Source organism: Clarias gariepinus, chromosome 25 (genome assembly GCF_024256425.1).
Source record: "Clarias gariepinus isolate MV-2021 ecotype Netherlands chromosome 25, CGAR_prim_01v2, whole genome shotgun sequence".
Taxonomy (NCBI): Eukaryota; Metazoa; Chordata; class Actinopteri; order Siluriformes; family Clariidae; genus Clarias; species Clarias gariepinus.
In genome coordinates, this window is record NC_071124.1 from 7,847,315 (window position 1) to 7,860,523 (window position 13,209).

The 13,209-nt window shown below is 36.1% G+C and overlaps 1 protein-coding gene across 1 annotated transcript in view; it reads right to left on the reverse strand.

Moving 5' to 3' along the window:
• Positions 1-13,209, reverse strand: part of rsrc1 (arginine/serine-rich coiled-coil 1) — a 144,129-nt gene that overhangs the window by 107,027 nt on the left and 23,893 nt on the right. The gene's annotated exons all lie outside the window — the stretch shown is intronic.

Consider the following 13,209-nt stretch of genomic DNA (forward strand, 5'->3'; position numbering starts at 1 on the left):
AAAGAGTCATAAAGTGTGGTGTGTGTAAGGTGCATGTTGATTATGTGTTTCTGAGAGGAAGGTGAGGTAAAGAGAGGGGAGGGTTGTACGTGCAAAGCTAAGTAGTACTGGCTCGACCCAGTTCAAATCTAATTGGATTGAGGGGAGATTTTTATTTGGCTTTGCCTCAGTTCTGTCATCATGCTCCAAGCCGGTATGTACGAATAAGTGTGTGTGTGTGTGTGTGTCAGGTTTTCAAACTAATAAACCGCATTCGGAGCAGCAGAAAAAATACAAATTGTGAACATGATCGTAAAATGCTAAACATATTATTAAAATCAGTGATGGGGGAGTGTCCTGTCTTGCTGACATAGCCTTGTGCGTGTGTGTGTGTGTGTGTGTGTGTGTGCTCTGATTTAACTAGTCCTAATGGCTAAACAGATTACAGACCACGGTAAATGGATTGTTACAGCTCTCTATCGCCTACTCCGAGTGCCTCTTCTGCGATTAGCACTGGCCAGACTCAAGCCATAAAGAAAGACGGACAGACAGACGGACACACACACACGCACACACACACACAAAGAAAGAGGTCAGGCTTATAGAGACATGGCCATGACAACAAGACTGATGTCTTTTCCACCTCTGTCACAGACATGAAGGCTGAAGGAGAGGATCAGAGCTGACAAACACTGCTATAGAATGTACTTTTTCATCTACTGTATGTAAGCTATAAAACACAAAAAGGTGCAAAACAATCAGTGAGGTGATGTGAGTTTATAGTGCGACGTCTGTGAAACGGTTTCCTCTTCTCAATTACGTTACAGCATTTTAAAAAACTTCACTTCCTTATTTTCCATCTCTTAAGTAAAAAAAAAAACGCCACATTTCGCAACATCTTGTGTTCCTGTGGGGCAAAACCTATTAGGGCTGCAACTAATGATTATTTTGATAATCGATTAGTTGGGCAATTTTTTTTTTTCTTTTTTCGATTAATCTGATAAAACCTAACCGCTTCTTTAGTTTGATGTTTTGTTTATAACTATTTAAAAAAAAACATAAATCAGGGTATTATTTATGTATAAAAATAAACTTTTAAAAATGCAAAAGCCACATATAGAATTTAATGATCCTTAATTTTGACATTTTAAACCTTAAATGAAATGTAGTATATAATATATACAGTGTATGTATGTATGTATGTATATATATATAGTTTAAAAAATACACTGACATATTCAGTTGATAAGATATAAAAAGCTAAAATAATGTCATTTTGTATAATAAAATGATGTATGCATAAGTAAAACCACAATAAATTACGTTTGTTACAAGTTAACTTTGTAGTGGACTATAAAAAAAAAACTGTAGAAATGCAAAAAGCTAATAGTCACAAATATACTGTACTGTTATTTGCATTCGCTGAAAACCACAACAATTACTAAATGTAATATTCTACTGTTATTCGAACCGTGTAATTTAAGATAATCTAAAGTAGCGCCATTTAACTAATCACTGTTGCTCGTGAGGTGATTGCGCAATGTGATGCTAGCGAGTAGCACGTGAACAGATCTAGCGCGACTGTCCCGAAGTTAGCAAACAGTTTAAACAAAAGCACTTAAACTATACAGCTTTTACACGATGAAGAGATACAGTTTTTACTGACCCTGCTGACGTTTCGCCATCCGTAACACCAACATGTTTTCTTTTTAAGTGTTCGTGCATGACATGCCATGAAAGCTCGATCTTGCATAGCATGCAGGTTACCGTCTTCTTAGAGGCGTTCAGTGTAAATTGCTCCCATACCTTTGAGGACTTGGGGCGCACGCTTTTTCCTGCAGACGCAATTCATAGCGCAAGCGGCTGTGTATCTGTGTGTATCTTTGTGTATTTGTGCATCTTGTGGTTGCGCTCCTCAGTGACGTGAGCAGCCCAACTAATCGATAACGGCATTCGTTGACAACGAATTTCATTATCGTAATTATCGATTTCATCGATTAGTTGTTGCAGCCCTAAAACCTACTGACTGTTGCTGGACACTAGTGATGTAACGCTACCAAAATCTCGATGCCCATACCGTTTCTCTAAACCAGAAGCACTGGAATTCTGTGGTAAAAAAAAAAAAAGATAAAATGTGATAAATGTGATACAGAGTAGACCAAATTAGTTTGTAAGATACACCATACCTATAAAACCTAAAAGAATCTTTCGACAAAACTTTTTTGTCGTATTAAGGTGTTATAGTATCCTTCCTATAGTCCTGGTCTCGTTCTACGTGGACTTTCACCTGTTTGGCTTCCTGAACGCAGCCCTACGAGGACCAAAAATTCACTTCTGATGCAGCAGTGCATTTGTGACTCAAAGCTGGGCCTAAAACACTTTATAAAGAGGGGATACGATAGCTTTTTGACAGATGTACACAGTGCCTGGACACTGATGGACAAAAGCAAGAAGATTATGTTGAAAAATTATCTTCTTTAAAGTTAACAAAAATTTATTCTACAGCCAGAATTTGAAACTAACCCACATATAAATAGTCCCTAAAAAGTCTTAGGCACCATATATTATATGCTGTACCAATTTTGTTATATATGTTTATTATGTCTGCATAATTATATACAAAATCATTCAATATTTCCATAAATAACTTAAAAATTAATAAATAAATAAAATTACAGGAGAATATATGCACAGCTGTAAAGAAAGAAAATAGTACAAGACAGACCAGTTTTCAGATGGAAACAAAAAGCCTAATGTACGCTCCTGGGATTTGCGTAAAAATAGAAAGGAACGAGTGTGACAAAGTTACCAGAAGAACTCATATTCTCCAGCAAGCTCAGTAAAACCTAACAGCTGTTTTACTTATAGTACTGTGCAAAAGTCTTGGGCACATACAAAAATATGGCATAAGCAAAAAATGCTTTTAAAAACATTTATTCTGCATAAAAGAAACTTACATAAAAAACAATAAAGAGTAATAAAATAAACAGTCTATATTAGGAGTGAAAACTCATTGCTTATAGTTAGGAGTTTTAGATTTGTGCAGTTTTTATTAAAAAAAATAGTTGTTAGGTTTTACTGAGCTTGCTGAAGAATATGAGTTGTTTTGGTAACTTTGTCACAAAGTGCCACATGCCCTGTGTGCATGTTTGTGTGTGTATATGTATATGTGTATGTATATATATGTATATACACACACACATTAAGTTACACTTGAAAATGTCCTAGTACAGAAAGAAAAAAAAGAAAGCCTCTTCTGCTGAAACCAAATTGCATCCCATCAATAACAATTCTTTGTGGTAGTCAGTTAAACACTTTTGAAATTTAAGCTGTACAAGACACATTACAACCAATGTGCATGTGCTTGCTGCTGTCGCTAGTCTCTGTACAATACCATTAAATTGTTCTTGATTACAAAATGACTTAAAAGTCCACAACGAGATTCATACTAACATCACCGAGTTCACTTGCGCAGAATAAACCAATCACTTTGCCAAGTCTTTCTGTCTTTTTTTAAACCGATATATAGCTTAAACTCCTGTTGGCAAAATAGCAGAAGCATCCTAAATTCATCACACACATTTACACACACATGCACACACACACACACACACACACACATTTACACACACACCCTCACAGGCACCTTCCTTCCTGGTGCACTTTGCTGTTTAGGAGCGCTGCTAATGAGCAGACAGGAGCTGAACTGATGAGACCGACATGCACACGCACCACCGCTTCAGGACAAATCCATGTCTGCTTCCAGTGAGGCCCACTTCAGCTCAGACCTTTCACCTTTCCTGAATCTGCCTACCCACAATCCTTAGCTCACGCCTGCTGATGGCTGGGGATTAAGAAAAAAAATAAATAAATAAAAATCTCACATATAAAACATTGGTCCAAGCTCTGTGGACAAAACAGGAGAGAAGTGTGTCCACAGAACACATGGCATGAGGAAGATGAAGAGTAACAATCTGTCAGAGGGAATCTCGCCTTCACTCAGTCACGCCGAGGCACTGAACCCGTCCTCCGGATTTCAGCCGTCCACTCTATTCCTGAAGGGACTCGGAATTCGGTGTGTGGATACACTTGTGTATAGTGCAAAGACTGAAAGAAAGTGCAGGACACAACTTTCTTTAATAACCTGAAAGGAAAACCAAAGATTTTTTTCCCCCAAACCAGACCCTCTCATCAAATCTAAACCAATTTAAAAACAGATTACAAATACAGGTTACAAGTAAAAAAAAAACTAAAAACTAAAAAAAATATCACCTGATATGCACTCCCACCTTTTTCGTTTTTATGGTTACAAAATGAATAAAATGGCAATTAAAGGGCAAAATTCCCATCCAGAGACTTGGAAAGACGAGCAAGACACAACAAAATCCCATTCAAAATGTAATTCCTTATTGGAAACTCTACTAAACTCCAAGTTGATTCTAAATCAACATTGCTGCTCAAAAAGTCAGACAATTTCATACATGTTACACTTTAGCCTTAGATCAATCAGAATATACAGATAGCTGATTTCAGGAGGATACCCGTGGCTTTATAAACTCTCTCAAAAGATGGGCACTGAAACGGCGATCTCGGAGATGTCCAAGATGTTGTTGGGTTTTTTTTTTTTCATTTTAAAGATTTTTTGCTTTTCTGGTGAAACAAATAAAAAACTCGACCTTCAGCTAGGGGTGAAAGTTGTTTTCAATTCGTAAAGGTACAGTATACTGTAACTAAATGTAAGATTACCATAAATCGTTTTAGATTTACTTGATAGCTGTGCTTGTGACTATGCTCGCGTGAAATTTAATTGCGCACAAAGACACACAGTGAGGTCAACACAGAAAATGTGGATGCTTCGGAAAATGCATTGGAAGCTTGATAAATTATATATACAATACAGAGACAGTTGATAGTGTATAGATCTATACACACTTCAGGAAAAGAACAATAGTATGACATATCTTATATCACTATAATAGTAATGCTGTTATCATATTGTTATCGTTTATTTTTTATCGTATATATATATATATATATATATATATATATATATATATATATATATATATATATATACACACATAGTCGTGGCCAAAAGTTTTGAGAATAAGCAGTTCATACGTTTCAAATTCATGTGCTACACACATTTATACAAAGAGTCAGTATTTGCAGTGTTGGCCCTTCTTTTTCAGGACCTCTACAATTCGACTGGGCATGCTCTAAATCAACTTCATGCTCTCACTTCTTGGAGTTTGTCAGAATTGGTGGCCTCTTGAGGATTGACCACAAATTCTCAATAGGATTAAGATCTGGGGAGTTTCCAGGCCATGGACCCAAAATTTCAACGTTTTGGTCCCCGAGCCACTTAGTTATCACTTTTGCCTTATGGCACGGAGATGCCCCAAACAATCGGAAAGAGGCTTCATCTGAGAATATGACTTTGCCCCAGTCCTCAGCTGTCCATTCACCATACTTTTTGCAGCATTACCCGAGTTAACAAGACGATTACTGAAATTATCTCAGCAGGTCCTTTAATGACAGCAATGAAATGCAGTGAAAAGTGTTTTTTTGGGATTAAGTTAATTTTCATGGCAAAGAAGGACTTTGCAATTCATCTGATCACTCTTCATAACATTCTGGAGTATATGCAAATTGCTTTTAGAAAAACGTAAGCAGCAACTTTTCCAATTTCCAATATTTATGTAATTCTCAAAACTTTTAGCCATGACTGTATGTATATATACACTGAATATATATATATATTTAGATTTCCTCTTATTCTGAGGGTGAATAGTGTTGGCCCTTCTTTTTCAGGACCTCTACAATTCGACTGGGCATGCTCTAAATCAACTTCATGCTCTCACTTCTTGGAGTTTGTCAAAATTGGTGGCCTCTTATGGATTGACCACAAATTCTCAATGGGATTAAGATCTGGGGAGTTTCCAGGCCATGGACCCAAAATTTCAACGTTTTGGTCCCCGAGCCACTTAGTTATCACTTTTGCCTTATGGCAAGGTGCTTCATCATGCTGGAAAATGCATTGTTCTTCACCAAACTGTTGTTGAATTGTTGGAAGAAGTTGTTGTTGAAGGGTGTTTTGGTAAAATTCTTTATTCATGGCTGAGTTTTGGGGCAGAATTGTGAGTGAGCCCAGAATATAAAAATATTCTGGGGGTGAAGCTAGTGCACTCCGCAGGGTGTACATTCCCTTGTTCCACAAACCAAGTAGTGCAATTGATCAGGGTTTAAAGAGGGATTTGGGATTCAGCTCTGTACTAAAAACTACTGTTGGTTGTTTTGTGTCTCGCTTTGGTCGTGATTAAGTGATGGAGTATGTCGTGAATCTGTCAGTGGGGTGGCAGATTTTTCGCAATCATTTTAACTTAAAGTAATGAAAGATGGAAACACAAGTGGCAATTCAGAATGACTTAAAAGCTGTTACAAAGTGCTTTTTAAGATGGTCTAACATTATCAGATGTGTTTTCTTGCTGAAAGTCCTACTGTGAATGGTTTTGAATGTGGGTTTTGGCAGGCAGATGCTCTCCACTATTTTCAGTACTGCGGACCGCCATCAAACCTTTCATTGGTACACAGAATCAGCCTGGACCAGCCTACTTTCATCTATGATCCTGGAAAAGTGACATCCTTACCTGACATGATCTGTGCTGTTATTAGGTTGTGAAAATTTTTTTTTTACATCATCATGTCATGGATGTCATTTGTAATCTATGCTGCTGAAAACACCGTCGAAACAACAAGTGTAGTCAAGTGAAGGCAAGAAATCACAGCCAGACTCAGACCAATTATATATACAGTGTGACACTTAACCTGTATTACTCTCTTCATTACCTACATATGCCCACACACACACACGCATTTACCCTTTGTCAGTGGTGAAAGGCAACAAGATCGCTTTACAACGTCTCGTCTTTTTCGATAAATTTTGCATGAAAACACGTCGTGCAGGGCTCAGAGATGCCTGCTGTCATCCTAGAGGTGTGATAAATCTTTAATGAAAACAACACCACACGAGGCTGTGTCAAGCCCCCTGCTAAGCCTGCCACCTCCTTTGATCCTCTCACTCACACACACACACACACACACACACACACACACACACGCTTTCTCATATATTCATCCGTTATCCAGAATGCTGGCTGAAAGAAAATGGGGGAAAAACGATTGTTGCGACTTCACGTTGACAAAAATGGCATCTCGCAAGTCAAAACTGCTTTGAAAGAGAATCAAAGGTGAAAATCATTGAAGCACAATTTTAAAGTGTGTGTGTGTGTGTGTGTGTGTGTGTGTGTGTGTGTGTGTGTTCTTAAGTGCAACAGAACTGCATAAAATGGCATGTTGTAGGGGAGTGACAGCTGTGAGGGAACACCTGGAGCAGGTTAGAGGAACCTTTGATCCCCAGCCCCACACACACACACACACACACACAAACAGAGAGCTGGTGATGTGACATGAAATGTTTATAGAAAATAAATAAATAAATAAATAAATAAATAAAGACGACGACACTAACCGACTTCGTTACAAAATCTGATAGCTAGCTCATGCAACCAATTAAAATTAAATAAAAAAAGGTTTTGAGTGTTATTAAAATGAATTCCTAAACAGCTGACGAGGCATATCTGATACAATCCTGTTCGAGTCTACTACATGGAATTTCAGTCTACTACATGGCAATAAGGTGCTTCTGACCTGCATATTGCATCACGATAAAAAAAAAAAAAATAGTAATAATATAAATAAAGCCGTGATTGACACTTGAAAGTTAAACAATTCTAATTGCTTTACATGCTCACATGGAGGTGAAGCTCATACCCAACCCTGATGCCAGAGGGTGTGAGGATTTGAGCAACCGAGTTAGCAGGTGTTCAAGCAGGAACATGCGCACGGCCGCTTTTCATGGTTAAAAAAAAAAAGAAAGAAAGAAAAGACAAGCAGAAAATGCAAGCTGTCTGAATGTGTACATACGGTACAGCCTGCAATTAACTGGACAATGGTTCTGTCGATTACATCTGAACAGAAACGATGACTCGTCACAAATAAGAAAACAAGGTAAAGAGAAAAACATGACAGGGCGTGCTGTTCGATACATAAAAGCGCAAAAAAGGAAATGAACCGTTATGGTGCTTTGCGTGATCTGTTTAACGAAACACAAACTGAGTGTTTAAATGTATCAGAATTTAAAAACTTTTTAAAGTCTGAATGTTTTGGGTTGCCAGAATTCAACATCTTCGCGAAATATCAAGTAAGTCTTGTTTCCCCGCCCCCAATGTATTGTTCAGGACACAGGTTCACACATTACTAGTTAATCACTTTCTCTCTCACTATCACTCATTCTCTATACCACTTATCTTGTACTAGGTAGAGGAGAATGGAGCATGAAGCCCATCCCAGGGGACTCGGAACACGAGAACTACAGGGAATTTGTGAACGCCAATTAACCTAACCATGGTGAGAACATGCACACAAATATATAAACCATAATGTTTTTGTTGGAAAATATTGCTTCATACGCCACATATCTACTAACATGTGCATCACAATAGGTGGCACTTGTAGCACAAAGTTCAAAAGTAAAACAAAAAGTATTAGTTTTACTTTTTAGGTAGTGCAATGTTGAGTGAGCACTGTGGACTTTTTTACACAACTGGGCTACTTTTTACCATTGCTGTTTGAAAAATGTGTCTTGAAATGGTAATAAATGTTGGGCTAATTTTTGCGAAAATAAGTACAGTACTGTTTGAAAGTGTTGAGCCATCCGTAATCTTTTCACATTTCAGCCTCAGACTTTAATGTATATTTAATGCAGTCTTGAAGAATAGTTCCCCCTGGCTTCCGGAAAAGCTTCTAATTTTTGGCTCTCATTTTCGGCCCGGTCCCCGTACTCAAACAGGCTCAGATTAATGTTTTTTGTTTGTTAAGCCACACAGTGATCTACGAATCATTCACGCATTAAAAACCAAACAAACATCTAACTAAAATCATGGACCAGTAAGAAACAGGTGCAGATGATGTGATGATCAGGCCGGTGTTTAGTATACTCATAATGCTGAATGCTAAACGGTTGGAAAAGACGAGAGGGGAAAGGAGGTTGCTGCTGAGGTCGGAACAAATAACCATTTCCTTCAAATTGTTTCAATTTCACCTAAGATTTGTTCCCATTTCTTTAATCTAATCTACATCATTTAATTTAATTTAATAGATGATGGGAGGCCCAAGACCTTTGCTCAGAATTGCGTTTATTATTTGCCCTTTTAAAATTGGTATAAACTATTTATTATCGGTTAAAATATGTTTCAACTTTAGTAAAATTAGCAACGTTAGCAACCAAAAAAATGGAGGTAAATGCTCCGAACTTATTAAAACCAAACCAAAGTTTAAAGATTCTGTGGAATAATAAAAAGTGCATGGAATGAGTATTACAGGATCACAGTGTCGCAGCAGGGCTCTGAAGACGTGCGCAAACTGACATGCGTCTCTATGGTGCTCAAATATCGCCCAGGTAAATCGCTTCACTTATAAAAATTCAGAAATTACAACTCTATTAGAGAAGAACAATCATGACTAGATACAATCAAGACCAGATATAGACTGATACACAGGCTCAAACAGGACCACGCTGTTTCACATGTTCGATGTGTGTGTGTGCATGTGTACTGTATGTGTGTGTGTACGTGAATGTTAGAATGAGGTAGGCTGGGGAGGTAGGTGTGTGTTGCATACACTGTAATTACGACATGAAGCGGGAGCACCCGAGGCTTTCTCTGTCCAGTCGGTCTCCACTACAGACGAGAAGAGCAAACCGCAGCACTGGAACTAATTATCCGCTAAAGAACACAAAGGGATGAACTCTTTGTAAAAGGTGCGAGTGTGTATCGCTGCTGGTTTCTGTGGCTGCTTCCTCCACTGGGACATTTCATAGGGCATTCTACTTAAATACACACACAGGAACACACAGAAAAACACACACAGGCTTTGGGATACTGCTGAAAAAAGAAAAATGGTGCTTTTTGAGGATTCTTCCCCCCCTAACTTTTCCCTTAAGATAATGGAAATACGACCAAAACAACAACATATTAACACACGTACTCATAACCAAGGGCTATTAAACACCCAAAAAGATGCCCACCGAGTCCAGAAAGACATTTCTATACTTGAGAGACTAGACTTTCTCTTGAAATATTAAAAGAGATCATAGTTGTTTACAAGCCTTCCATTTCATAACACGTATGTAAATTATAGAGAACTACAATAGCCAGTTTCTCACCTGTTCATCTATTGCGTGGAAAATACTGCAGCCAAAAAACACAAGAAAGAAAAACGCTGGCTGTTCAGCAACTCAGACTGCAAAACAATTATATCTTAGCAAGTGAAAATATCTTGATTATTGCCAAATAATTTTAAATTCTCTTTATACTTATATACTTGTATAAGATTACAACAAACCAAATGTTAGATCATTAAGTTAATTTCTTCATTAAGATCAAATTCGACTAAAACTTTAAGCAAAAGAAAGCAGTTTTCTTGTTCTATTGGCAGATATTTTTTGCTAGTTTTAGAAATTTATCTTCAGGAAAGAAACAAAATTCCCTGCAAACAGAATAAAAAAATGTATTACATTAGACTAGAAATTAAATTAATAATCTTATATTTGGTTAGTTGTAAACTTATTTTAAGCAATTATGGACAAGTCTGGCTAAATTCAAGAAAACATCACTTGCTAAGATGTTGTTTTTTCTTGCCGTGTGGTGAAACATGAAAAATGAACCAGATTCTTTTGTTGTTTGTTGCAATCAATAACTCAACAGTACTTATGAAAATGGTTTAGCTGAAGGCAGCTCATTAAACTAGCTATAAGCTACATTTTCTTTTTTTATTAAAAATAAAACTACAACAAAAAAAAAAAAATTTAAACATCTCAAACAGAACCAGATCTAATACCACTTGACTTTTTCTTCTTCTTCTTTTTTGGGGGCTTGTCTGAAGTCAGTAGTCAGTAAGAATAACCACTACATGGAACAACAATGACCCTGATACACTAATTGCTATAATTTATTGTTTAAATATTTTTGGGGCAATTTTTTGGCTGCCCTTTAATATACAGTAATGCTGAAAAGAAATGGTCAAATGTACCAAATATAAAACAAGTGTTTTAGTTTAGTTGAAATATGGATTTTTCTTTGCCCTACAAATTTCCACTAATGTTTAGCCACTATGAGAGCAGCTTGTTTTACACTGTTGATTTTTGAATGTGTTGTAATCTGTTAAATAAAAGTAAGCCATTTGTAATAATCAGTATGGTGTTCATTTGTAGTCATTTTCACCCGAAATCTTTTTGTGTTTTGGATTTATGTTTTATCACTATAAAAGAGTTAGTAAAATTAACTTTAGGTAGGAGTTAAAGTATATTCTATATGGTGTTGGAACTTAACAGAAGTTGAGTTTTAACTTTTAAAACAAGTTAAAAACTTACTTTACTGACTTATTTCACCTCTTCCCTGAAATATATATTTAATGGTCATGCACGTACACTCAACTGTAGCTTGAAAAAAAAAAAGCTTGTAGCTTGATAAAGAGAGTTTATTCCAAAGGCCAGAATTTGCTATGTACAACACATAATTTAAAAAAAAATGTTTATCTACTGTTTTTATTCTTTTCTCTCAAACTGAATTTCATGATTTGTTCCATTTTAATGTAATTCTCTTTTTATTTTACAAGGATTATTTAAAGTATTTTTAGTTTGTATTACTTTTTATTCTATCTTATTTTGCTTTTATTTACTTGTTTTTGTTTTTAATTTACAAACTACTTTTATTCTTCCAATTTCTCCTTCTATCATTTATATATTTTTTTTATTGATTTCATTAACTTTCATTCTTTACAAACTATTTTCATAATTTTGTTGTTTTTATTTAAACTACTTTTAAGTTTTATTTCACACTTAATACAGGTTTTTCCTTTTTTATTTTGCTTATATTCACTCATTCGTATTGTCCAAACTCTAACTGTCAAACATTAAAGTTTGCTTTCATGGGAAAATCCGCTGTGGAAGCTTCTATAAAGAGAAATGTGAAATAAGCTTGCTTTTATCTAATGTCTTCGCCACACTATAGAATAAACCAGGCTGGTCCTGAGGGAGATTCTCTCAGCAAACTCGCATCTCACACGATTAGAGATTTAGGAACAGACGTAAGCAGAAGGAACACCACCACGGCATTACCTCAGAGAACTTACTAAATGAACCAAACCAGTGGTAACCCTCAAGATCTCAAGATTATAAAGGCCACATTAAAAAAAAAGGCAGTTTGGTAAAAACAGCAAGAGGAAAAAACAGGCTGTAGCGCAGTGGAATGACAGTCTTAAAGACAGATTAATCAGTACCAAAGTGATGAAATGAGGAAAGTAAAGGGAACAAAAAGGCTCTCAATCCCCAAACTAGCACCTCATCTGTTAAACATGTAGAACTGCCAGAGGATACAGTTTATACGGCTCATACGGCTCACTCTACTTATTAATGATGTGACTCCCAACAGCAGCAATGTGCTGAACCACGAGGTACAGATGTATCAGAACTTTAACTGAATGTCACAGAAGTACAAAATATTAACATACTGTACATGGTAGAAATGCAGCTCTTTTAAGTTGAACTAGGTGAGAAAATAAAAAAATAAAAAAAATGTTAATGTGATATTAATTTTCTGAGCAGGGTTGCCAGGTTCTACATATAATACCTGCATATGGTACATTTACAGTATATGGCAAACAAAGAATTAAATGAGCACTGCTGCTAATTTTTTTCCCACAAAAAAAAAAGAAAAAAAACGGAGAAATGAAAGATATCTACTTTTTGTTCTATTTGAGCATTCTGTAATAGTCTTAAGTGATTTTTTTTACTTTGTACTGTGGATAGGGTGCTTAATTAAAATAATAATAATAATAATAATAATAATAATAATAAAAAAATAAAACCATTATAACCCTAAACCCTAAAAATAATAGTAAAAAATAAATAAATACATCACTTAACAAAAACAAAGAAATCTGCAAGGGATCCCAAACTTTTGAGCAGTACTGTATATATTAGGGATAGGAATCAACAGAGACAAGGCAATACAGTACCTTGTTATCAGGATACCCTGGTACCGATTCTTTTAGTATCACGATTTTATTAAAAAATAAATAATATCCCGAACAAATTTTGCAAATTGTTCA